Here is a 23,417-nt window from a genome sequence, read left to right as displayed (position 1 = left end):
GGGAGGTAGGAGGAGGCAGGGCTGGAGAACCGGGAGGTAGGAGGAGGCAGAGCAGGAGAATAGGGAGGTAGGAGGAGGCAGGGGCAGGGGCAGGAGAACAGGTAGGTAGGAGGAGGCAGAGCAGGAGAATAGGGAGGTAGGAGGAGGCAGAGCAGAAGAATAGGGAGGTATGCAGGTAGAACGGTGTCAGGTAGTTGAGGTGGTAGGTGGGGTCTATAGTGCAGGTAGAACTGTGTCAGGTAGAAGAGGTGATAGGTAGAACTGTGTCTGGTAGAAGAGGTGATGGGTGGGGTCTATAGTGCAGGTAGAACTGTGTCTGGTAGAAGAGGTGATGGGTAGAACTGTGTCTGGTAGAAGAGGTGATGGGTGGGGTCTATAGTGCAGGTAGAACTGTGTCTGGTAGAAGAGGTGATGGGTGGGGTCTATAGTGCAGGTAGAACTGTGTCTGGTAGAAGAGGTGATGGGTGGGGTCTATAGTGCAGGTAGAACTGTGTCTGGTAGAAGAGGTGATGGGTAGAACTGTGTCAGGTAGAAGAGGTGGTAGGTGGGGTCTATAGTGCAGGTAGAACTGTGTCTGGTAGAAGAGGTGATAGGTGGGGTCTATAGTGCAGGTAGAACTGTGTCAGGTAGAAGAGGTGGTGGGTGGGGTCTATAGTGCAGGTAGAACTGTGTCTGGTAGAAGAGGTGATGGGTGGGGTCTATAGTGCAGGTAGAACTGTGTCAGGTAGTAGTGGTGGTAGGTGGGGTCTATAGTGCAGGTAGAACTGTGTCAGGTAGTAGAGGTGGTAGGTGGGGTCTATAGTGCAGGTAGAACTGTGTCAGGTAGAAGAGGTGATGGGTGGGGTCTATAGTGCAGGTAGAACTGTGTCAGGTAGTAGAGGTGATGGGTGGGGTCTATAGTGCAGGTAGAACTGTGTCAGGTAGAAGAGGTGATGGGTGGGGTCTATAGTGCAGGTAGAACTGTGTCAGGTAGTAGAGGTGGTAGGTGGGGTCTATAGTGCAGGTAGAACTGTGTCAGGTAGAAGAGGTGATAGGTAGAACTGTGTCAGGTAGAAGAGGTGATGGGTGGGGTCTATAGTGCAGGTAGAACTGTGTCTGGTAGAAGAGGTGATGGGTGGGGTCTATAGTGCAGGTAGAACTGTGTCAGGTAGAAGAGGTGATAGGTAGAACTGTGTCAGGTAGAAGAGGTGATGGGTGGGGTCTATAGTGCAGGTAGAACTGTGTCTGGTAGAATAGGTGATGGGTGGGGTATATAGTGCAGGTAGAACTGTGTCAGGTAGAATAGGTGATAGGTAGAACTGTGTCAGGTAGTAGAGGTGATGGGTGGGGTCTATATTGCAGGTAGAACTGTGTCAGGTAGAATAGGTGATAGGTAGAACTGTGTCAGGTAGAAGAGGTGATGGGTGGGGTCTATAGTGCAGGTAGAACTGTGTCAGGTAGAATAGGTGATAGGTAGAACTGTGTCAGGTAGTAGAGGTGATGGGTGGGGTCTATAGTGCAGGTAGAACTGTGTCAGGTAGAAGAGGTGATAGGTAGAACTGTGTCAGGTAGAAGAGGTGATGGGTGGGGTCTATAGTGCAGGTAGAACTGTGTCAGGTAGTAGAGGTGGTAGGTGGGGTCTATAGTGCAGGTAGAACTGTGTCAGGTAGAAGAGGTGATAGGTAGAACTGTGTCAGGTAGAAGAGGTGATGGGTGGGGTCTATAGTGCAGGTAGAACTGTGTCAGGTAGAATAGGTGATGGGTGGGGTCTATAGTGCAGGTAGAACTGTGTCTGGTAGAATAGGTGATGGGTGGGGTATATAGTGCAGGTAGAACTGTGTCTGGTAGAAGAGGTGATGGGTGGGGTCTATAGTGCAGGTAGAACTGTGTCAGGTAGAAGAGGTGATAGGTAGAACTGTGTCTGGTAGTAGAGGTGATGGGTGGGGTCTATAGTGCAGGTAGAACTGTGTCAGTTAGAAGAGGTGATGGGTGGGGTCTATAGTGCAGGTAGAACTGTTACAGGTAGAAGAGGTGGTGGGTGGGGTCTATAGTGCAGGTAGAACTGTGTCTGGTAGAAGAGATGATGGGTGGGGTCTATAGTGCAGGTAGAACTGTGTCAGGTAGAAGAGGTGGTGGGTGGGGTCTATAGTGCAGGTAGAACTGTGTCAGGTAGAAGAGGTGATGGGTGGGGTCTATAGTGCAGGTAGAACTGTGTCAGGTAGTAGAGGTGGTAGGTGGGGTCTATAGTGCAGGTAGAACTGTGTCAGGTAGAAGAGGTGATGGGTGGGGTCTATAGTGCAGGTAGAACTGTGTCTGGTAGAAGAGGTGGTAGGTGGGGTCTATAGTGCAGGTAGAACTGTGTCTGGTAGAAGAGGTGATAGGTAGAACTGTGTCTGGTAGAAGAGGTGATGGGTGGGGTCTATAGTGCAGGTAGAACTGTGTCAGGTAGTAGTGGTGGTAGGTGGGGTCTATAGTGCAGGTAGAACTGTGTCAGGTAGTAGAGGTGGTAGGTGGGGTCTATAGTGCAGGTAGAACTGTGTCTGGTAGAAGAGGTGGTAGGTGGGGTCTATAGTGCAGGTAGAACTGTGTCAGGTAGAAGAGGTGATGGGTGGGGTCTATAGTGCAGGTAGAACTGTGTCAGGTAGTAGAGGTGATGGGTGGGGTCTATAGTGCAGGTAGAACTGTGTCTGGTAGAAGAGGTGATGGGTAGAACTGTGTCAGGTAGAAGAGGTGATGGGTGGGGTCTATAGTGCAGGTAGAAATGTGTCTAGTAGAAGAGGTGATGGGTAGAACTGTGTCTGGTAGAAGAGGTGATGGGTGGGGTCTATAGTGCAGGTAGAACTGTGTCTGGTAGAAGAGGTGATGGGTGGGGTCTATAGTGCAGGTAGAACTGTGTCAGGTAGAAGAGGTGATGGGTAGAACTGTGTCAGGTAGAAGAGGTGGTGGGTGGTGTCTATAGTGCAGGTAGAACTGTGTCTGGTAGAAGAGGTGATGGGTGGGGTCTATAGTGCAGGTAGAACTGTGTCAGGTAGAAGAGATGATGGGTAGAACTGTGTCAGGTAGAAGAGGTGATGGGTGGTGTCTATAGTGCAGGTAGAAATGTGTCTGGTAGAAGAGGTGATGGGTGGGGTCTATAGTGCAGGTAGAACTGTGTCAGGTAGAAGTGTCAGGTAGAAGAGGTGATGGGTGGGGTCTATAGTGCAGGTAGAACTGTGTCAGGTAGAAGAGGTGATGGGTGGGGTCTATAGTGCAGGTAGAACTGTGTCAGGTAGAAGAGGTGATGGGTGGGGTCTATAGTGCAGGTAGAACTGTGTCAGGTAGAAGAGGTGATGGGTAGAACTGTGTCAGGTAGTAGAGGTGATGGGTGGGGTCTATAGTGCAGGTAGAACTGTGTCAGGTAGAAGAGGTGAAGAGGTGATGGGTGGGGTCTATAGTGCAGGTAGAACTGTGTCAGGTAGAAGAGGTGATGGGTGGGGTCTATAGTGCAGGTAGAACTGTGTCTGGTAGTAGAGGTGATGGGTGGGGTCTATAGTGCAGGTAGAACTGTGTCTGGTAGAAGAGGTGATAGGTAGAACTGTGTCTGGTAGAAGAGGTGATGGGTGGGGTCTATAGTGCAGGTAGAACTGTGTCAGGTAGAAGAGGTGATAGGTAGAACTGTGTCTGGTAGTAGAGGTGATGGGTGGGGTCTATAGTGCAGGTAGAACTGTGTCTGGTAGAAGAGGTGGTAGGTGGGGTCTATAGTGCAGGTAGAACTGTGTCAGGTAGAAGAGGTGATAGGTAGAACTGTGTCTGGTAGAAGAGGTGATGGGTGGGGTCTATAGTGCAGGTAGAACTGTGTCAGGTAGAAGAGGTGATGGGTAGAACTGTGTCAGGTAGAAGAGGTGATGGGTGGGGTCTATATTGCAGGTAGAACTGTGTCAGGTAGAAGAGGTGATAGGTAGAACTGTGTCTGGTAGAAGAGGAGATGGGTGGGGTCTATAGTGCAGGTAGAACTGTGTCTGGTAGAAGAGGTGATGGGTAGAACTGTGTCTGGTAGAAGATGTGATGGGTGGGGTCTATAGTGCAGGTAGAACTGTGTCTGGTAGAAGAGGTGATAGGTAGAACTGTGTCTGGTAGAAGAGGAGATGGGTGGGGTCTATAGTGCAGGTAGAACTGTGTCTGGTAGAAGAGGTGATGGGTAGAACTGTGTCTGGTAGAAGATGTGATGGGTGTGGGTCCAGATGGGACAGTACACATCAGCTTGATAAACTGCAATAAGCATTTCATAGGACATAAAACACAATGTCTCTGACCATAAAGTGATTGTCATAACCTTGACTTTCCCATTACATACCGTCTCTAACACTCTCCAGTACTCATACTGCTATAAAAACCAAGGCAAGACAACGTTGTAAAACTCTTACATATTGAAATGAGTATAATGACTGATATAATACGCTGTGACAGGAAACCCTATTCACTACGTAGTGCCCTACGGTTGACCAGAGCCCCAAGGGGCCTGGTCAAAACTAGTGCACTATATAGGGGATAGGATGCCATTCAGGACATGGGTTTATGGTTCCTCAGGAGAACATGGTTCTGTTAGGAACATATATTATAACTACTGTTATATGGAGTGGGGTTTATGGTTCCCTCAGGAGAACATGGTTCTGTTAGGAACATATATTATGACTACTGTTATATGGAGTGGGGTTTATGGTTCCCTCAGGAGAACATGGTTCTGTTAGGAACATATATTATGACTACTGTTATATGGAGTGGGGTTTATGGTTCCCTCAGGAGAACATGGTTCTGTTAGGAACATATATTATGACTACTGTTATATGGAGTGGGGTTTATGGTTCCCTCTGGAGAACATGGTTCTGTTAGGAACATATTTTATGACTACATGACTGTTATATGGAGTGGGGTTTATGGTTTCCTCAGGAGAACATGGTTCTGTTAGGAACATATATTATGACTACTGGTATATGGAGTGGGGTTTATGGTTCCCTCAGGAGAACATGGTTCTGTTAGGAACATATATTATGACTAGTGTTATATGGAGTGGGATTTATGGTTTCCTCAGGAGAACATGGTTCTGTTAGGAACATATATTATGACTACTGGTATATGGAGTGGGGTTTATGGTTCCCTCTGGAGAACATGGTTCTGTTAGGAACATATATTATGACTACTGGTATATGGAGTGGGGTTTATGGTTCCCTCTGGAGAACATGGTTCTGTTAGGAACATATATTATGACTACTGGTATATGGAGTGGGGTTTATGGTTCCCTCTGGAGAACATGGTTCTGTTAGGAACATATATTATGACTACTGTTATATGGAGTGGGGTTTATGGTTCCCTCAGGAGAACATGGTTCTGTTAGGAACATATATTATGACTACTGTTATATGGAGTGGGGTTTATGGTTCCCTCTGGAGAACATGGTTCTGTTAGGAACATATTTTATAACTACATGACTGTTATATGGAGTGGGGTTTATGGTTTCCTCAGGAGAACATGGTTCTGTTAGGAACATATATTATGACTACTGGTTTATGGAGTAGGGTTTATGGTTTCCTCAGGAGAATATGGTTCTGTTAGGAACATATATTATGACTACTGTTATATGGAGTGGGGTTTATGGTTTCCTCAGGAGAACATGGTTCTGGTAGGAACATATATTATGACTACTGTTATATGGAGTGGGGTTTATGGTTCCCTCAGGAGAACATGGTTCTGTTAGGAACATATATTATGACTACTGTTATAAGGAGTGGGGTTTATGGTTTCCTCAGGAGAACATGGTTCTGTTAGGAACATATATTATGACTACTGGTATATGGAGTGGGGTTTATGGTTCCCTCTGGAGAACATGGTTATGTTAGGAACATATATTATGACTACTGTTATATGGAGTGGGGTTTATGGTTCCCTCTCTAGAGAACATGGTTCTGTTAGGAACATATATTATGACTAGTGTTATATGGAGTGGGGTTTATGGTTCCCTCAGGAGAACATGGTTCTGTTAGGAACATATATTATGACTACTGTTATATGGAGTGGGGTTTATGGTTCCCTCTGGAGAACATGGTTCTGTTAGGAACATATATTATGACTACTGGTATATGGAGTGGGGTTTATGGTTCCCTCAGGAGAACATGGTTCTGTTAGGAACATATATTATGACTACTGTTATATGGAGTGGGGTTTATGGTTCCCTCAGGAGAACATGGTTCTGTTAGGAACATATATTATGACTACTGTTATATGGAGTGGGGTTTATGGTTCCCTCAGGAGAACATGGTTCTGTTAGGAACATATATTATGACTACTGTTATATGGAGTGGGGTTTATGGTTCCCTCTGGAGAACATGGTTCTGTTAGGAACATATATTATGACTACTGTTATATGGAGTGGGGTTTATGGTTCCCTCAGGAGAACATGGTTCTGTTAGGAACATATATTATGACTACTGTTATATGGAGTGGGGTTTATGGTTCCCTCTATAGAGAACATGGTTCTGTTAGGAACATATATTATGACTAGTGTTATATGGAGTGGGGTTTATGGTTCCCACAGGAGAACATGGTTCTGTTAGGAACATATATTATGACTACTGTTATATGGAGTGGGGTTTATGGTTCCCTCTGGAGAACATGGTTCTGTTAGGAACATATATTATGACTACTGGTATATGGAGTGGGGTTTATGGTTCCCTCAGGAGAACATGGTTCTGTTAGGAACATATATTATGACTACTGTTATATGGAGTGGGGTTTATGGTTCCCTCAGGAGAACATGGTTCTGTTAGGAACATATATTATGACTACTGTTATATGGAGTGGGGTTTATGGTTCCCTCAGGAGAACATGGTTCTGTTAGGAACATATATTATGACTACTGTTATATGGAGTGGGGTTCATGGTTCCCTCTGGAGAACATGGTTCTGTTAGGAACATATATTATGACTACTGTTATATGGAGTGGGGTTTATGGCTCCCTCTGGAGAACATGGTTCTGTTAGGAACATATATTATGACTACTGTAATATGGAGTGGGGTTTTTGGTTCCCTCAGGAGAACATGGTTCTGTTAGGAACATATATTATGACTAGTGTTATATGGAGTGGGGTTTATGGTTCCCTCAGGAGAACATGGTTCTGTTAGGAACGTATATTATGACTACTGTTATATGGAGTGGGGTTTATGGTTCCCTCTGGAGAACATGGTTCTGTTAGGAACATATATTATGACTACTGTTATATGGAGTGGGGTTTATGGTTCCCTCAGGAGAACATGGTTCTGTTAGGAACATATATTATGACTACTGTAATATGGAGTGGGGTTTATGGTCCCTCAGGAGAACATGGTTCTATTAGGAACATATATTATGACTACTGTTATATGGAGTGGGGTTTATGGTTCCCTCTGGAGAACATGGTTCTGTTAGGAACAAATATTATGACTACTGTTATATGGAGTGGGGTTTATGGTTCCTCAGGAGAACATGGTTCTGTTAGGAACATATATTATGACTAGTGTTATATGGAGTGGGGTTTATGGTTCCCTCAGGAGAACATGGTTCTGTTAGGAACATATATTATGACTACTGTTATATGGAGTGGGGTTTATGGTTCCCTCTGGAGAACATGGTTCTGTTAGGAACATATATTATGACTACTGGTATATGGAGTGGGGTTTATGGTTCCCTCAGGAGAACATGGTTCTGTTAGGAACATATATTATGACTACTGTTATATGGAGTGGGGTTTATGGTTCCCTCAGGAGAACATGGTTCTGTTAGGAACATATATTATGACTACTGTTATATGGAGTGGGGTTTATGGTTCCCTCAGGAGAACATGGTTCTGTTAGGAACATATATTATGACTACTGTTGTATGTAGTGGGGTTCACGGTTCCCTCTGGAGAACATGGTTCTGTTAGGAACATATATTATGACTACTGTTATATGGAGTGGGGTTTATGGTTCCCTCTGGAGAACATGGTTCTGTTAGGAACATATATTATGACTACTGTAATATGGAGTGGGGTTTCTGGTTCCCTCAGGAGAACATGGTTCTGTTAGGAACATATATTATGACTACTGTTATATGGATTGGGGTTTATGGTTCCCTCTGGAGAACATGGTTCTGTTAGGAACATATATTATGACTACTGGTATATGGAGTGGGGTTTATGGTTCCCTCAGGAGAACATGGTTCTGTTAGGAACATATATTATGACTACTGTTATATGGAGTGGGGTTTATGGTTCCCTCTATAGAGAACATGGTTCTGTTAGGAACATATATTATGACTACTGTTATATGGAGTGGGGTTCATGGTTCCCTCTGGAGAACATGGTTCTGTTAGGAACATATATTATGACTACTGTTATATGGAGTGGGGTTTATGGTTCCCTCTGGAGAACATGGTTCTGTTAGGAACATATATTATGACTACTGTAATATGGAGTGGGGTTTCTGGTTCCCTCAGGAGAACATGGTTCTGTTAGGAACATATATTATGACTACTGTTATATGGAGTGGGGTTTATGGTTCCCTCTGGAGAACATGGTTCTGTTAGAAACATATATTATGACTAGTGTTATATGGAGTGGGGTTTATGGTTCCCTCAGGAGAACATGGTTCTGTTAGGAACATATATTATGACTACTGTTATATGGAGTGGGGTTTATGGTCCCTCAGGAGAACATGGTTCTATTAGGAACATATATTATGACTACTGTTAAATGGAGTGGGGTTTATGGTTCCCTCAGGAGAACATGGTTCTGTTAGGGACATATATTGTGACTACTGTTATATGGAGTGGGATTTATGGTTTCCTCAGGAGAACATGGTTCTGTTAGGAACATATATTATGACTACTGTTAAATGGAGTGGGGTTTATGGTTCCTCAGGAGAACATGGTTCTGTTAGGAACATATATTATGACTACTGTTATATGGAGTGGGGTTTATGGTTCCTCAGGAGAAGATGGTTCTGTTAGGAACATATATTACGACCACATGACTGTTATATGGAGTGGGGTTTATGGTTCCCTCAGGAGAACATGGTTCTGTTAGGAACATATATTATGACTACTGTTACATGGAGTGGGGTTTATGGTTTCCTCAGGAGAACATGGTTCTGTTAGGAACATATATTATGACTACTGTTATATGGAGTGGGGTTTATGGTTTCCTCAGGAGAATATGGTTCTGTTAGGAACATATATTATGACTACTGTTATATGGAGTGGGGTTTATGGTTCCCTCAGGAGAACATGGTTCTGTTAGGAACATATATTATGACTACTGTTATATGGAGTGGGGTTTATGGTCCCTCAGGAGAACATGGTTCTGTTAGGAACATATATATTGACTACTGCTATATGGAGTGGGGTTTATGGTCCCCTCATGAGAACATGGTTCTGTTAGGAACAAAAATTATGACTACTGTTATATGGAGTGGGGTTTATGGTCCCTCAGGAGAACATGGTTCTGTTAGGATCATATATTATGACTACTGTTATATGGAGTGGGGTTTATGGTACCCTCAGGAGAACATGGTTCTGTTAGGAACATATATTTTGACTACTGTTATATGGAGTGGGGTTTATGGTCCCCTCATGAGAACGTGGTTCTATTAGGATCATATATTACGACCACATGACTGTTATATGGAGTGGGGTTTATGGTTCCCTCAGGAGAACATGGTTCTGTTAGGAACATATATTATGACTACTGTTATACGGAGTGGGGTTTATGGTCCCCTCATGAGAACATGGTTCTATTAGGAACATATATTACGACCACATGACTGTTATATGGAGTGGGGTTTATGGTCCCTCAGGAGAACATGGTTCTGTTAGGAACATATAGTATGAATACTGTTATATGGAGTGGGGTTTATGGTTCCCTCAGAAGAACATGGTTCTGTTTGGAACATATATTATGACTACTGTTTTATGGATTGGGGTTTATGGTCCCTCAGGAGAACATGGTTCTGTTAGGAACATATATTATGACTACTGTTATATGGAGTGGGGTTTATGGTTTCCTCAGGAGAAGATGGTTCTGTTAGGAACATATATTATGACTACTGTTATATGGAGTGGGGTTTATGGTTCCCTCAGGAGAACATGGTTCTGTTAGGAACATATATTATGACTACTGTTATATGGAGTGGGGTTTATGGTTCCCTCAGGAGAACATGGTTCTGTTAGGATCATATATTATGACTACTGTTATATGGAGTGGGGTTTATGGTTCCTCAGGAGAAGATGGTTCTGTTAGGAACATATATTATGACTACTGTTATATGGAGTGGGGTTTATGGTTCCTCAGGAGAAGATGGTTCTGTTAGGAACATATATTTTGACTACTGTTATATGGAGTGGGGTTTATGGTTCCCTCAGGAGAACATGGTTCTGTTAGGAACATATATTATGACTACATGACTGTTATATGGAGTGGGGTTTACGGTTCCCTCAGGAGAACATGGTTCTGTTAGGAAGATATATTATGACTACATGACTGTTATATGGAGTGGGGTTTATGGTTCCCTCTGGAGAACATGGTTCTGTTAGGAACATATATTATGACTACTGTTTTATGGATTTTGGTTTATGGTCCCTCAGGAGAACATGGTTCTGTTAGGAACATATATTATGATTACTGTTATATGGAGTGGGGTTTATGGTTCCTCAGGAGAACATGGTTCTGTTAGGAACATATATTACGACCACATGACTGTTATATGGAGTGGGGTTTATGGTTCCCTCAGGAGAACATGGTTCTGTTAGGAACATATATTATGACCACTGTTATATGGATTGGGGTTTATGGTTTCCTCAGGAGAACATGGTTCTGTTAGGAACATATATTATGACTACTGTTATATGTAGTGGGGTTTATGGTTCCCTCAGGAGAACATGGTTCTGTTAGGAACATATATTATGACTACTGTTATATGGAGTGGGGTTTATAGTTCCCTCAGGAGAACATGGTTCTGTTAGGATCATATATTATGACTACTGTTATATGGAGTCGGGTTTATGGTTCCTCAGGAGAAGATGGTTCTGTTAGGAACATATATTTTGACTACTGTTATATGGAGTGGGGTTTATGGTTCCTCAGGAGAAGATTGTTCTGTTAGGAACATATATTATGAGTACTGTTATATGGAGTGGGGTTTATGGTTCCCTCAGGAGAACATGGTTCTGTTAGGAACATATATTATGACTACATGACTGTTATATGGAGTGGGGTTTATGGTTCCCTCAGGAGAACATGGTTCTGTTAGGAACATATATTATGACTACATGACTGTTATATGGAGTGGGGTTTATGGTTCCCTCAGGAGAACATGGTTCTGTTAGGAACATATAATATGACTACTGTTATATGGAGTGGGGTTTATGGTTCCCTCAGGAGAACATGGTTCTGTTAGGAACATATATTATGACTAGTGTTATATGGAGTGGGGTTTATGGTTCCCTCAGGAGAACATGGTTCTGTTAGGATCATATATTTTGACCACATGACTGTTTAGCTAACATAACTATTTCAAGAGAACTAAAAACATACTTTAAAAGAAATTAATAGCATATAGATTTATTCTGATAAAGTCATTGAAATGAATAGATTATATAGACTCTTATTCTGATAAAGGCATTGAAATGAATATATTATATAGACTCTTATTATGGTAAAGGCATTGAAATGAATAGATTATATAGACTCTTATTCTGATAAAGGCATTGAAATTAATAGATTATATAGACTCTTATTCTGGTAAAGTCATTGAAATTAATAGATTATATAGACTCTTGTTCTGATAAAGTCATTGAAATGAATAGATTATATAGACTCTTATTATGGTAAAGTCATTGAAATTAATAGATTATATAGACTCTTGTTCTGATAAAGTCATTGAAATTAATAGATTATACATACTCTTATTCTGATAAAGGGATTGAAATTAATAGATTATATATACTCTTATTCTGATAAAGGCATTGAAATGAATAGCATGTAGACTATATTCTGAGATTATGGTGCCCTGTACAGTGCATTCAGAAAGTATTCAGACCCTTTGACTTTTTCCACATTTTGTTACGTTGCCATCTTGTTCTAAAATGTATTAAATAAATAAAAATCTACACCAAATACCCCATAATGACAAATGTATACCAATAAAAACAAACCGAAATACTTATTTAAATAATCATTCAAACACTTTGCTATGATACTCAATATTGAGCTCAGGTGGATCCTGTTTCCATTGATCATCCTTGAGATGTTTCTACAACTTGATTGGACTCCACCTGTGGTAAATTCAACTGATTGGACATGATTTGGAAAGGCACACACCTGTCTATATAAGGTCCCACAGTTGACAGTGCATGTTCGAGCAAAAAAACAATCCATGAGGTTGAAGGAATGGTCTCTACAGGGCCGAGACAGGATTGTGTCGAGGCACAGATCTGCGGAAGGGTACCAATGTTGTTCAGCAGCATTGAAGGGTCCCAAGAACACAGTGGCCTCCATCATTCTTAAATGGAAGAAGTTTGGAACCACCAAGACTCTTCCTAGAGCTGGCCGCCCGGCCAAACTGAGCAATCGGGGGAGAAGGGCCTTGGTCAGGGAGGTGACCAAGCACCTGATGGTCACTCTGACAGAGCTCTGGACTTCCTCTGTTGAGATGGGAGAACCTTCCAGAAGGACAACCATCTCTGCAGCACTCCACCATTCAGGCCTTTATGGTGGAGTGGCCCGACGGAAGCCACTCCTCAGTAAGGCACATGACAGCCCACTTGGAGTTTGCCAAAAGGCAACTAAAGGACATTCAGCTAACGAGAAACAAGATTCCCTGGTCTGATGAAACCAAGATTGAACTCTTTGGCCTGACTGCCAAGCGTCACTTCTGGAGGAAACCTGGCACCATCCCTACGGTGAAGCATGGTGGTGGCAGCATCATGCTGTGGGGATGTTTTTCAGTGGCAGGGACTGGGAGACTAGTCAGGATCAAGGCAAAGATGAACGGAGCAAAGTACAAAGAGATCCTTGATGAAAACCTGCTTCAGAGCACCCAGGACCTCAGACTGTGGTGAAGGTTCACCTTCCAACAGGACAACAACCCTAAGCACACAGCCAAGATAATGCAGGAGTGGCTTCGGGACAAGTCTCTGAATGTTCTTGAGTGGCCCAGCCATAGCCCGGACTTGAACCCGATTGAACATCTCGGGAGAGACCTGAAAATAGCTGTGCAGCATTGCTCCACATCCAACCTGACAGAGGATGAGAGGATCTGTAGACAATAATGGGAGAAAATCCCCAAATAGAGGTGTGCCAAGCTTGTAGCGTCATAACCTGGCTATCATAAGGTAAATGCACCAATTTGTAAGTCGCTCTGGATAAGAGCGTCTGCTAAATGACTTAAATGTAAATGTAAATAACCCAAGAAGTCGCGAGGCTGTAATCTCTGACAAAGGTCCTTCAACAAAGTACTGAGTAAAGGGTCTGAATACTTGCGTGAATGTGATACATTTTATAAAAAGAAAAATAAATGTTTTTGCTTCATCATTATTGTGTGTAGATTGACAAGAGAAAAAAACGATTCAATACACTTTAGTGTAAGTGTCACGTTCTGACCTTAGTTCCTTTTTTATGTCTCTATTTTGGATTGTTCAGGGCGTCAGTTGGGGTGAGCATTCTATGTTTTGTTCTATGTTTTGTATTTCTGTGTTTGGCCTGGTATGGTTCCCAATCAGAGGCAGCTGTCAATCGTTATCTCTGATTGAGAACCATACTTAGGTAGCCCGTTCCCACCTGTGTTTGTGAGTAGTTGTTTCCTGTTTTGTGTTGTGTCACCTGATAGGACTGTTTCGTTTTTTCGTTGTTTGACCTTTGTTATTTTGTATTCAGTGTTCAGTTTATTAAATTTAACATGGACACGTACCACGCTGCATTTTGGTCCGATCCTTCCTATTCCTCATCAGACGAGGACGACTAGCAAAATGTGAACAAGGGTTCTCAATACTTTTTGCACTGTATATATATTTTTGTGAATAGGGGGGCGCTGTTTTCACTTTGGAAAATTGTGCCAAAATTAAATGGCCTCGTACTCTGTTCTAGATCATACAATATGATATTATTATTACTATTGGATAGAAAACACTCTGAAGTTTCTAAAACTGTTTGAATTATATCTGTGAGTAAAACAGAACTAATTTGGCAGCAAACTTCCATACAGGAAGTGAAAAATCTGAAAACGAGGCCCTGTTTCAGGGCCTGTGTCACGCCCTGGCCTTAGTATTCTTTGTTTTCTTTATTATTTTAGTTAGGTCAGGGTGTGACATGGGGAATGTATGTGTTTTTGTAGTGTCTAGGGTGGTTGTAAGGTTTAGGGGGTTTATTAGAGTAGTTGGGTTTATGTTTAGTATAGTAGTCTAGCTGTGTCTATGTTTGAGTGTAGGTATCTAGGAAAGTCTATGGTTGCCTGAATTGGGTCTCAATTAGAGACAGCTGGTTATTGTTGTCTCTGATTGGGAGCCATATTTAAGGCAACCATAGGCTTTAGCTGTTTGTGGGGAATTGTCTATGTTGAACGTTTGTAGCCTGTGTGTGTGCACTACGTTTATAGCTTCACGGTCGTTTGTTGTTTTGTATAGTTTGTATAAGTGTTTCGTTTCGTGTTCATCTTCGTGGTTCTAATAAAAGAAGATGTATTCATATCCCGCTGCGCCTTGGTCCTCTCTCAGTCCCTTTGACGATCGTGACAGAATTCCCCACCAACAAAGGATCAAGCAGCGGTGTAACGGGAGAAAACAACAGGACCCACCTACACAGGATTTCTGGACATGGGAGGAAATACTGGACGGTAAAGGGCCATGGGCTCAACATGGAGAATATCGCCGCCCTCGTGAAGAGCTGGAGGCAGCTAAAGCCGAGAGGCGGCGGGATGAGGAGGCAGCACGGAAACAGGAGAAGGATCTGGGATACACTACGTGGGAAGAGATCGACAGATGGGCGATCGACCCTAAGAGAGTGCCGGAGCCCGCCTGGGATTCTCTGGCACAGTGCGAGGAGGGATACCGGCGAATGGAGGCAGCACGGCGAAACGGTAGGAAGCCCAAGAGACATCCCCAAAAAATTCTTGGGGGGGGACATTTGGAGCAGTCGGCAAAGTTGAGGGGTGAGTCTGAGATTGTCGAGGATTTATTGGACAGATTGGAGGAGAGTGAACGAAGGGGAGATTATGAGACATTCGAGGAGTTGTTGACGAAATTGGAGGAGAGTGAAGAGAGAGAGCTGTTGATTTGGCAGAGTATGCATGGCATTCTCCCTGAGGAGCGTGTTAGCTGTCCGATGCCACCTGTGTCAGTTCCTCGTACTCAGCCTGAAACTTGTGTTAAAGTTCCGGAAGATTTGATGCCGGCTATACACACCAGGTCTCCAGTACATCTTTACAACCCGGTGTGTCCTGTTCCTGCTTCTTGCACTCATCCTGAGATGCGTGTCCCCAGCCCGGTACCACCAGCTCCGGTACCACGCACTAGGTCTAATATTCGTCTTCAGAGCCCTGTACGCACTGTTCCTCCTCCACGTACTAGCCCTATGGTGCGTGTCTCCAGTCCGGTACCACGCACCAAGCTTCCTGTGTGTCAACAGAGCCCTGTTCCTCCGCCACGCACTAACCCTGTGGTGCGTGTCTCCAGCCCATTACCACCAGTGCCTACACCACGCACCAAGCCTCCTGTGTGTCTCCAGGCTCCAGTATGCCCTGTTCCTCCTCCCCGCACTAGCCCTGAGATGCGTGTCCCCAGCCCGGTACCACCAGTTCCGGCACCACGCACTAGGCCAAATGTGCGTCTCCAGGGTCCAGTATGCACTGTTCCTTCTCCCCGTACTGTAGGAGTAGGTGACATATGTGGGTAGATATCACACTGTTGGACAGTAGACAGGAGTATACTGGAAGGTAGTATAAGAGAGCAGATGTGAGTGCATTTGCCATTCTGGTAAATACAGGAAACCAAAGATTAGCAGATGGTGTAGTAGTGTAGTGGTAACATAAGATACATGGATAAAATATAAATATAAAAGATAGCTGAACATTAAAGTAACGAACCACATGTTAACATGGGTCATGGGACCGTGGTGATGGAGGTCTACTAAGGGACGTTCTGACCCTCTGACCCTTGTAGATTCTCCATTGTGCTGACATACATGTCAGACAGAGTGGCGCCTAAAAGCAATTGGACACTAGACATATGGTCTGACAATTCTATTACAAACATACATGTCAGACAGAGTGACGCCTAGAGGTAATTGGACACACTGGGATAGAGGGTCCAGCCACTATTATAAACAAATTGAAAGCAGATGGTGGTGAATGACTTCATAGGGGACGGACAATACTATGTGTGTATAAATAGAGTAGCTGGAGTTCTGAGAAAGTGTGTGTTCCGCGGGGTGTGTTCCGCGGGGTGTGTTCCGCGGGGACATGCCAGTGGGCTGTACAGTTGTAATAAAGAGCATGTTTGATTTTAAAAGTTCTGGTAAGCGTTGTATTTGAAAATGATTTTCCACGACAGTACTCGCCCTGATGTGCGTGCCCTCAGCCCGGTACCACCAGTGCCGGTACCACGCACCAGGCCTATAGTACGCTTTGAGAGTTCAGTGTGCCCTGTTGTTGTTCCCCGCACTAGCCTGAAGGTGCGTGTCCTTAGCCCGGTGCCTCCAGTTCCGGCACCACGCACCAGGCCTACAGTGCGTCTCAGCCGGCCTGAACTGCCCGCCTGCCCTACGCCGTCTGAACTGTCCGTCTGTCAAGCGCCGCATGAACTGCCCGTCTGTATTGAGCCTTCAAAGCCGCCCGTCTGCCATGAGCCTGCAAAGCCGCCCGTCTGCCATGAGCCTACAGAGCCGTCCGCCAGACAGGAGCCGCTAGAGCCTTCCGCCAGACAGGAGCCGCTAGAGCCTTCCGCCAGACAAGAGCCGCTAGAGCCTTCCGCCAGATAGGAGCAGCCAAAGCCTTCCGCCAGACCGGATCAGCCAGAGCCTTCCGCCAGACCGGTTCAGCCAGAGCCATCCGTCTCCGCAGCGCCATCTGAGCCATCCGTCTCCGCAGCGCCATCTGAGCCATCCGTCTCCCCAGCGCCGTCTGAGCCATCCGTCTGCCCAGTGCCGTCTGAGCCATCCGTCTGTCCCGAGCCATTAGAGCCGCCCGTCTGTCCCGAGCCGTCAGAGCCGTTCGTCAGTCAGGAGCCGCTAGAGCCATTCGTCAGACAGGATCTGCCAGAGCCGCCAACCAGACAGGATCTGCCAGAGCCGCCAACCAGACAGGATCTGCCAGAGCCGCCAACCAGACAGGATCTGCCAGAGCCGCCAACCAGACAGGATCTGCCAGAGCCGCCAACCAGACAGGATCTGCCAGAGCCGCCGACCAGACAGGATCTGCCAGAGCCTCCGACCAGACAGGATCTGCCAGAGCCGCCGACCAGACAGGATCTGCCAGAGCCGCCAACCAGACAGGATCTGCCAGAGCCGTCAGCCAGCCATGAGCGTCCAGAGCCGTCAGCCAGCCATGAGCGTCCAGAGCCGTCAGCCAGCCATGAGCGTCCAGAGCCGTCAGCCAGCCATGAGCGTCCAGAGCCGTCAACGAGCCATGACCAGCCAGAGCCGTCAGCGAGCCATGACCAGCCAGAACCGTCAGCGAGCCATGACCAGCCAGAGCCGTCAGCGAGCCATGACCAGCCAGAGCCGTCAGCGAGCCATGACCAGCCAGAGCCGTCAGCGAGCCATGAGCAGCCAGAGCCGTCAGCCAGCCATGAGCAGCCAGATCCGTCAGCCAGCCATGAGCAGCCAGATCCGTCAGCCAGCCATGAGCAGCCAGATCCGTCAGCCAGCCATGAGCAGCCAGATCCGTCAGCCAGCCATGAGCAGCCAGATCCGTCAGCCAGCCATGAGCAGCCAGATCCGTCAGCCAGCCATGAGCAGCCAGATCCGTCAGCCAGCCATGAGCAGCCAGATCCGCCAGAGCCGTCATCCAGCCAGGATCAGCTAGAGCCGTCATCCAGCCAGGATCCGCCAGAGCCGTCATCCAGCCAGGATCCGCCAGAGCCGTCCAGCCAGGATTCGCCAGAGCCGTCCAGCCAGGATTCGCCAGAGCCAGCCAGCCAGGATCCGCCAAAGCCAGCCAGCCAGGTGCTGCCCTTCAGTCCGGTGCTGCCCTTCAGTCCGGTGCTGTCCCTCAGTCCGGAGCTGCCGTCCCTCAGTCCGGAGCTGCCCCTTATCCTGGTGCTGCTCCTTATCCTGGTGCTGTCCCTCATCCTGGTGCTGCCCCTTATCCTGGTGCTGCCCCTTAGTCCGGTGCTGCCCCTTAGTCCGGTGCTGCCACTTAGTCTGGTGCTGCCCCTTATCCCGGTGCTGCCCCTAAGTCCGGTGCTGCCCCTAAGTCCGGTGCTGCCCCTAAGTCCGGTGCTGCCCCTAAGTCCGGTGCTGCCCCTAAGTCCGGTGCTGCCCCTAAGTCCGGTGCTGCCCCTAAGTCCGGTGCTGCCCCTAAGTCCGGTGCTGCCCCTAAGTCCGGTGCTGCCCCTAAGTCCGGTGCTGTCCCTTAGTCCGGTGCTGCCCCTTAGTCCGGTGCTGCCCCTTAATCCAGTGGGGTTAATGTGGAGGGTGGCCATTTGGAGGAGGCTACGTAAGCAGGTAGTGACTATGGTGGGGTGGGGACCACGACCAGTGCCGGAGCCGCCGCCGTGGACGGACGCCCACCCAGACCCTCCCCTAGACTAGGTGCTGGTGCGCCCGGAGTTCGCACCTTAAGGGGGGGGTTATGTCACGCCCTGGCCTTAGTATTCTTTGTTTTCTTTATTATTTTAGTTAGGTCAGGGTGTGACATGGGGAATGTATGTGTTTTTGTAGTGTCTAGGGTGGTTGTAAGGTTTAGGGGGTTTATTAGAGTAGTTGGGTTTATGTTTAGTATAGTAGTCTAGCTGTGTCTATGTTTGAGTGTAGGTATCTAGGAAAGTCTATGGTTGCCTGAATTGGGTCTCAATTAGAGACAGCTGGTTATTGTTGTCTCTGATTGGGAGCCATATTTAAGGCAACCATAGGCTTTAGCTGTTTGTGGGGAATTGTCTATGTTGAACGTTTGTAGCCTGTGTGTGTGCACTACGTTTATAGCTTCACGGTCGTTTGTTGTTTTGTATAGTTTGTCTAAGTGTTTCGTTTCGTGTTCATCTTCGTGGTTCTAATAAAAGAAGATGTATTCATATCCCGCTGCGCCTTGGTCCTCTCTCTCTCCTATTGACGATCGTGACAGCCTGCCTATTCAACTGGCTTTTATTTATTGATATGTATGCACTTCATACGCCTTCCACTAGATGTCAACAGGCAGTAGAAGGTTGAATGGGGTGTCTAGCTTGATGTGAGGCCGAATAAGAGCTTTTGGAGTGACAGGTCCGGTATTTTGTCAGTTTTCGACGGCGCGCGGGGGAACTCGACATTGTCTTCTGAAGAGCGTTCGGTATACACGGCGAATTGCTCCGGCTCTGATTTTATTTGATACATATGAGAAAAACCGAGTTTGATCAGTTTATTCAACGTTTATTGGGACTTTTGGAATTTTCCGTTCTTTGCGCCAAGAGATGATGGACACGTGCGCTCCACAATGCTAGCCAAGGTTGCTAATTCGACAGAAGAAATGGACATTCTAAAACCAAACAACGATTTATTCTGGAAATAGGACTCCTTGCACTGCATTCTGATGGAAGCTCAGCAGAAGTAAGACACAATTTATGATGTTATTTCGTATTTCTGTGGACTATGTTCACTCCAGGGGGTAGAATATGTGAGCGCTGTCTCACAATAATGCATTTTGTATGTTGTAGTAAAGTTATTTTTAAAAATCTAACACAGCGGTTGCATTAAGGACCAGTGTATCTTTAATTTGCTGTACAACATGTATTTTTTAGTAAAGTTTATGATGAGGTCTTTGATTAGATTAGGTGACTGTCCAAAATATCTCCGGAGATTTTGGTGAATTGTTGCTACGTGTTCACAATGTATAACCACGATTTGCAGCTCTAAATATGCACATTTTCGAACAAAACATAAATGTATTGTATAACATGATGTTATAAGACTGTCATCTGATGAAGTTGTTCAAGGTTAGTGATTAATTTTATCTCTATTTGTGGGTTTTGTGAAAGCTACCTATGCGGTGGAAACATGGTGAAAATATGCCGTTGTGTGTTTGGCTATTGTGGTTAGCTAATATAAATACATATTGTGTTTTCGCTGTAAAACATTTTAAAAATTGGAAATGATGGCTGGATTCACAAGATGTTTATCTTTCATTTGCAGTATTGGACTTGTGATTTCATGAAAATTATATTATATGATATCCCTGTCCCGTTAGGCTAGGCTATGCTAGTCAGCTTTTTTGATGAGGATGCTTCCGGATCCGGGATGGGTATTAAGTAAAGGTTTTTAAAAAAAAAACATTTCAAACGAGTTGGAAATGGTTTTAATACTCACCCACAACTTGGGATAACTTGGTTAATCTCTTATTGAAGCATCTTGCTTTGTATAGTGATTATTCCAACACGACGCCAACTGTCACGCTGTCCAACTTTCAAACTCAGTCTAAGCACTCATGGGATTGAATAGCTCTGGTCCAGAGCGTTAGAGCCCGCTCCTCCACTAATAATTACAGCGGCAAATTGTTGTCGTCGCAGGATGGACCAGAGCGAAGGAATGTTCTACAGGGTTTGCCTTGGCTCCGCGACACGAAGACTGTCCCAAATGGCACCCTATTCCCAACAAAGTGCACTACGAAACCTTGGTCAGCTCTAGTGCACTATATAGGGCATTAGGTGCCCTTTGGGACGAGGAAGAGAAAGGGAAGCCAGCTAAAGATTAATTAGTTGCTGTGTAGAGGATTAGAAAACACAGGAGAAATGTTCTCACAGAAACAGTAAGGTTATATTATGTCTTAAAAACTACTGGAGTTACACTATAAAACTACTGGAGTTATACTATAAACTACTGGAGTTACACTAGGATATAAACTACTGGAGTTACACTAGGATAAACTACTGGAGTTACACTAGGATATAAACTACTGGAGTTACACTAGGATATAAACTACTGGAGTTACACTATAAACTACTGGAGTTACACTATAAACTACTGGAGTTACACTAGGATATAAACTACTGGAGTTACACTAGGATATAAACTACTGGAGTTACACTATAAACTACTGGAGTTACACTAGGATATAAACTACTGGAGTTACACTAGGATATAAACTACTGGAGTTACACTAGGATATAAACTACTAGAGTTACACTATAAACTACTGTAGTTACACTAGGATATAAACTACTGGAGTTACACTAGGATATAAACTACTGGAGTTACACTAGGATATAAACTACTGGAGTTACACTAGGATATAAACTACTGGAGTTACACTATAAACTACTGGAGTTACACTGGGATATAAACTACTGGAGTTACACTAGCATATAAACTACTGGAGTTACACTATAAACTACTGGAGTTACACTATAAACTACTGGAGTTACACTATAAACTACTGGAGTTACACTAGGATATAAACTACTGGGGTTACACTATAAACTACTGGAGTTACACTATAAACTACTGGAGTTACACTAGGATATAAACTACTGGAGTTACACTAGGATATAAACTACTGGAGTTACACTATAAACTACTGGAGTTACACTATAAACTACTGGAGTTACACTAGGATATAAACTACTGGAGTTACACTATAAACTACTGGAGTTACACTAGGATATAAACTACTGGAGTTACACTACTGGAGTTACACTATAAACTACTGTAGTTACACTAGGATATAAACTACTGGAGTTACACTAGGATATAAACTACTGGAGTTACACTAGGATATAAACTACTGGAGTTACACTATAAACTACTGGAGTTACACTGGGATATAAACTACTGGAGTTACACTAGCATATAAACTACTGGAGTTACACTATAAACTACTGGAGTTACACTATAAACTACTGGAGTTACACTAGGATATAAACTACTGGAGTTACACTAGGATAAAAACTACTGGAGTTACACTATAAACTACTGGAGTTACACTAGGATATAAACTACTGGAGTTACACTATAAACTACTGGAGTTACACTAGGATATAAACTACTGGAGTTACACTATAAACTACTGGAGTTACACTTTAAACTACTGGAGTTACACTAGGATATAAACTACTGGAGTTACACTAGGATATAAACTACTGGAGTTACACTATAAACTACTGGAGTTACACTAGGATATAAACTACTGGAGTTACACTATAAACTACTGGAGTTACACTATAAACTACTGGAGTTACACTAGGATATCAACTACTGGAGTTACACTAGGATATAAACTACTGGAGTTACACTATAAACTACTGGAGTTACACTATAAACTACTGGAGTTACACTATAAACTACTGGAGTTACACTATAAACTACTGGAGTTACACTAGGATATAAACTACTGGAGTTACACTAGGATATAAACTACTGGAGTTACACTAGGATATAAACTACTGGAGTTACTCTAGGATATAAACTACTGGAGTTACACTAGGATATAAACTACTGGAGTTATACTAGGATATAAACTACTGGAGTTACACTATAAACTACTGGAGTTACACTTTAAACTACTGGAGTTACACTAGGATATAAACTACTGGAGTTACACTAGGATATAAACTACTGGAGTTACACTATAAACTACTGGAGTTACACTATAAACTACTGGAGTTACACTATAAACTACTGGAGTTACACTAGGATATAAACTACCGGAGTTACACTATAAACTACTGGAGTTACACTAGGATATAAAATTCTGGAGTTACAATATAAACTACTGGAGTTACACTATAAACTACTGGAGTTACACTATAAACTACTGGAGTTACACTATAAACTACTTGAGTTACACTAGGATATAAACTACTGGAGTTACACTAGGATATAAACTACTGGAGTTACACTATAAACTACTGGAGATACACTAGGATATAAACTACTTGAGTTACACTATAAACTACTGGAGATACACTAGGATATAAACTACTGGAGTTACACTAGGATATAAACTACTGGAGTTACACTATAAACTACTGGAGTTACACTAGGATATAAACTACTGGAGTTACACTAGGATATAAACTACCGGAGTTACACTATAAACTACTGGAGTTACACTAGGATATAAACTACTGGAGTTACACTATAAACTACTGGAGTTACACTATAAACTACTGGAGTTACAATATAAACTACTGGAGTTACACTATAAACTACTGGAGTTACACTATAAACTACTGGAGTTACACTATAAACTACTGGAGTTACACTAGGATATAA

The 23,417-nt window shown here is 44.1% G+C and overlaps 1 protein-coding gene across 2 annotated transcripts in view; it reads right to left on the bottom strand.

Moving 5' to 3' along the window:
• LOC139575434 (b(0,+)-type amino acid transporter 1-like) overlaps window positions 1-20,688 on the bottom strand; it is an 84,790-nt gene extending 64,102 nt beyond the window's left edge. For both annotated transcript variants that reach the window (XM_071400385.1, XM_071400387.1), the window contains exon 1: window positions 20,514-20,688. The gene's annotated coding sequence lies outside the window, so the exon portion shown is untranslated. The remainder of the gene's footprint in view (window positions 1-20,513) is intronic.
• Window positions 20,689-23,417: the final 2,729 nt, after the last annotated feature.

The sequence above is a fragment of the Salvelinus alpinus genome, chromosome 5, assembly GCF_045679555.1.
Source record: "Salvelinus alpinus chromosome 5, SLU_Salpinus.1, whole genome shotgun sequence".
NCBI lineage: Eukaryota > Metazoa > Chordata > Actinopteri > Salmoniformes > Salmonidae > Salvelinus > Salvelinus alpinus.
Note: the sequence above shows the minus strand (reverse complement) of the source record. Positions and strands in the feature narration are given on the sequence as shown.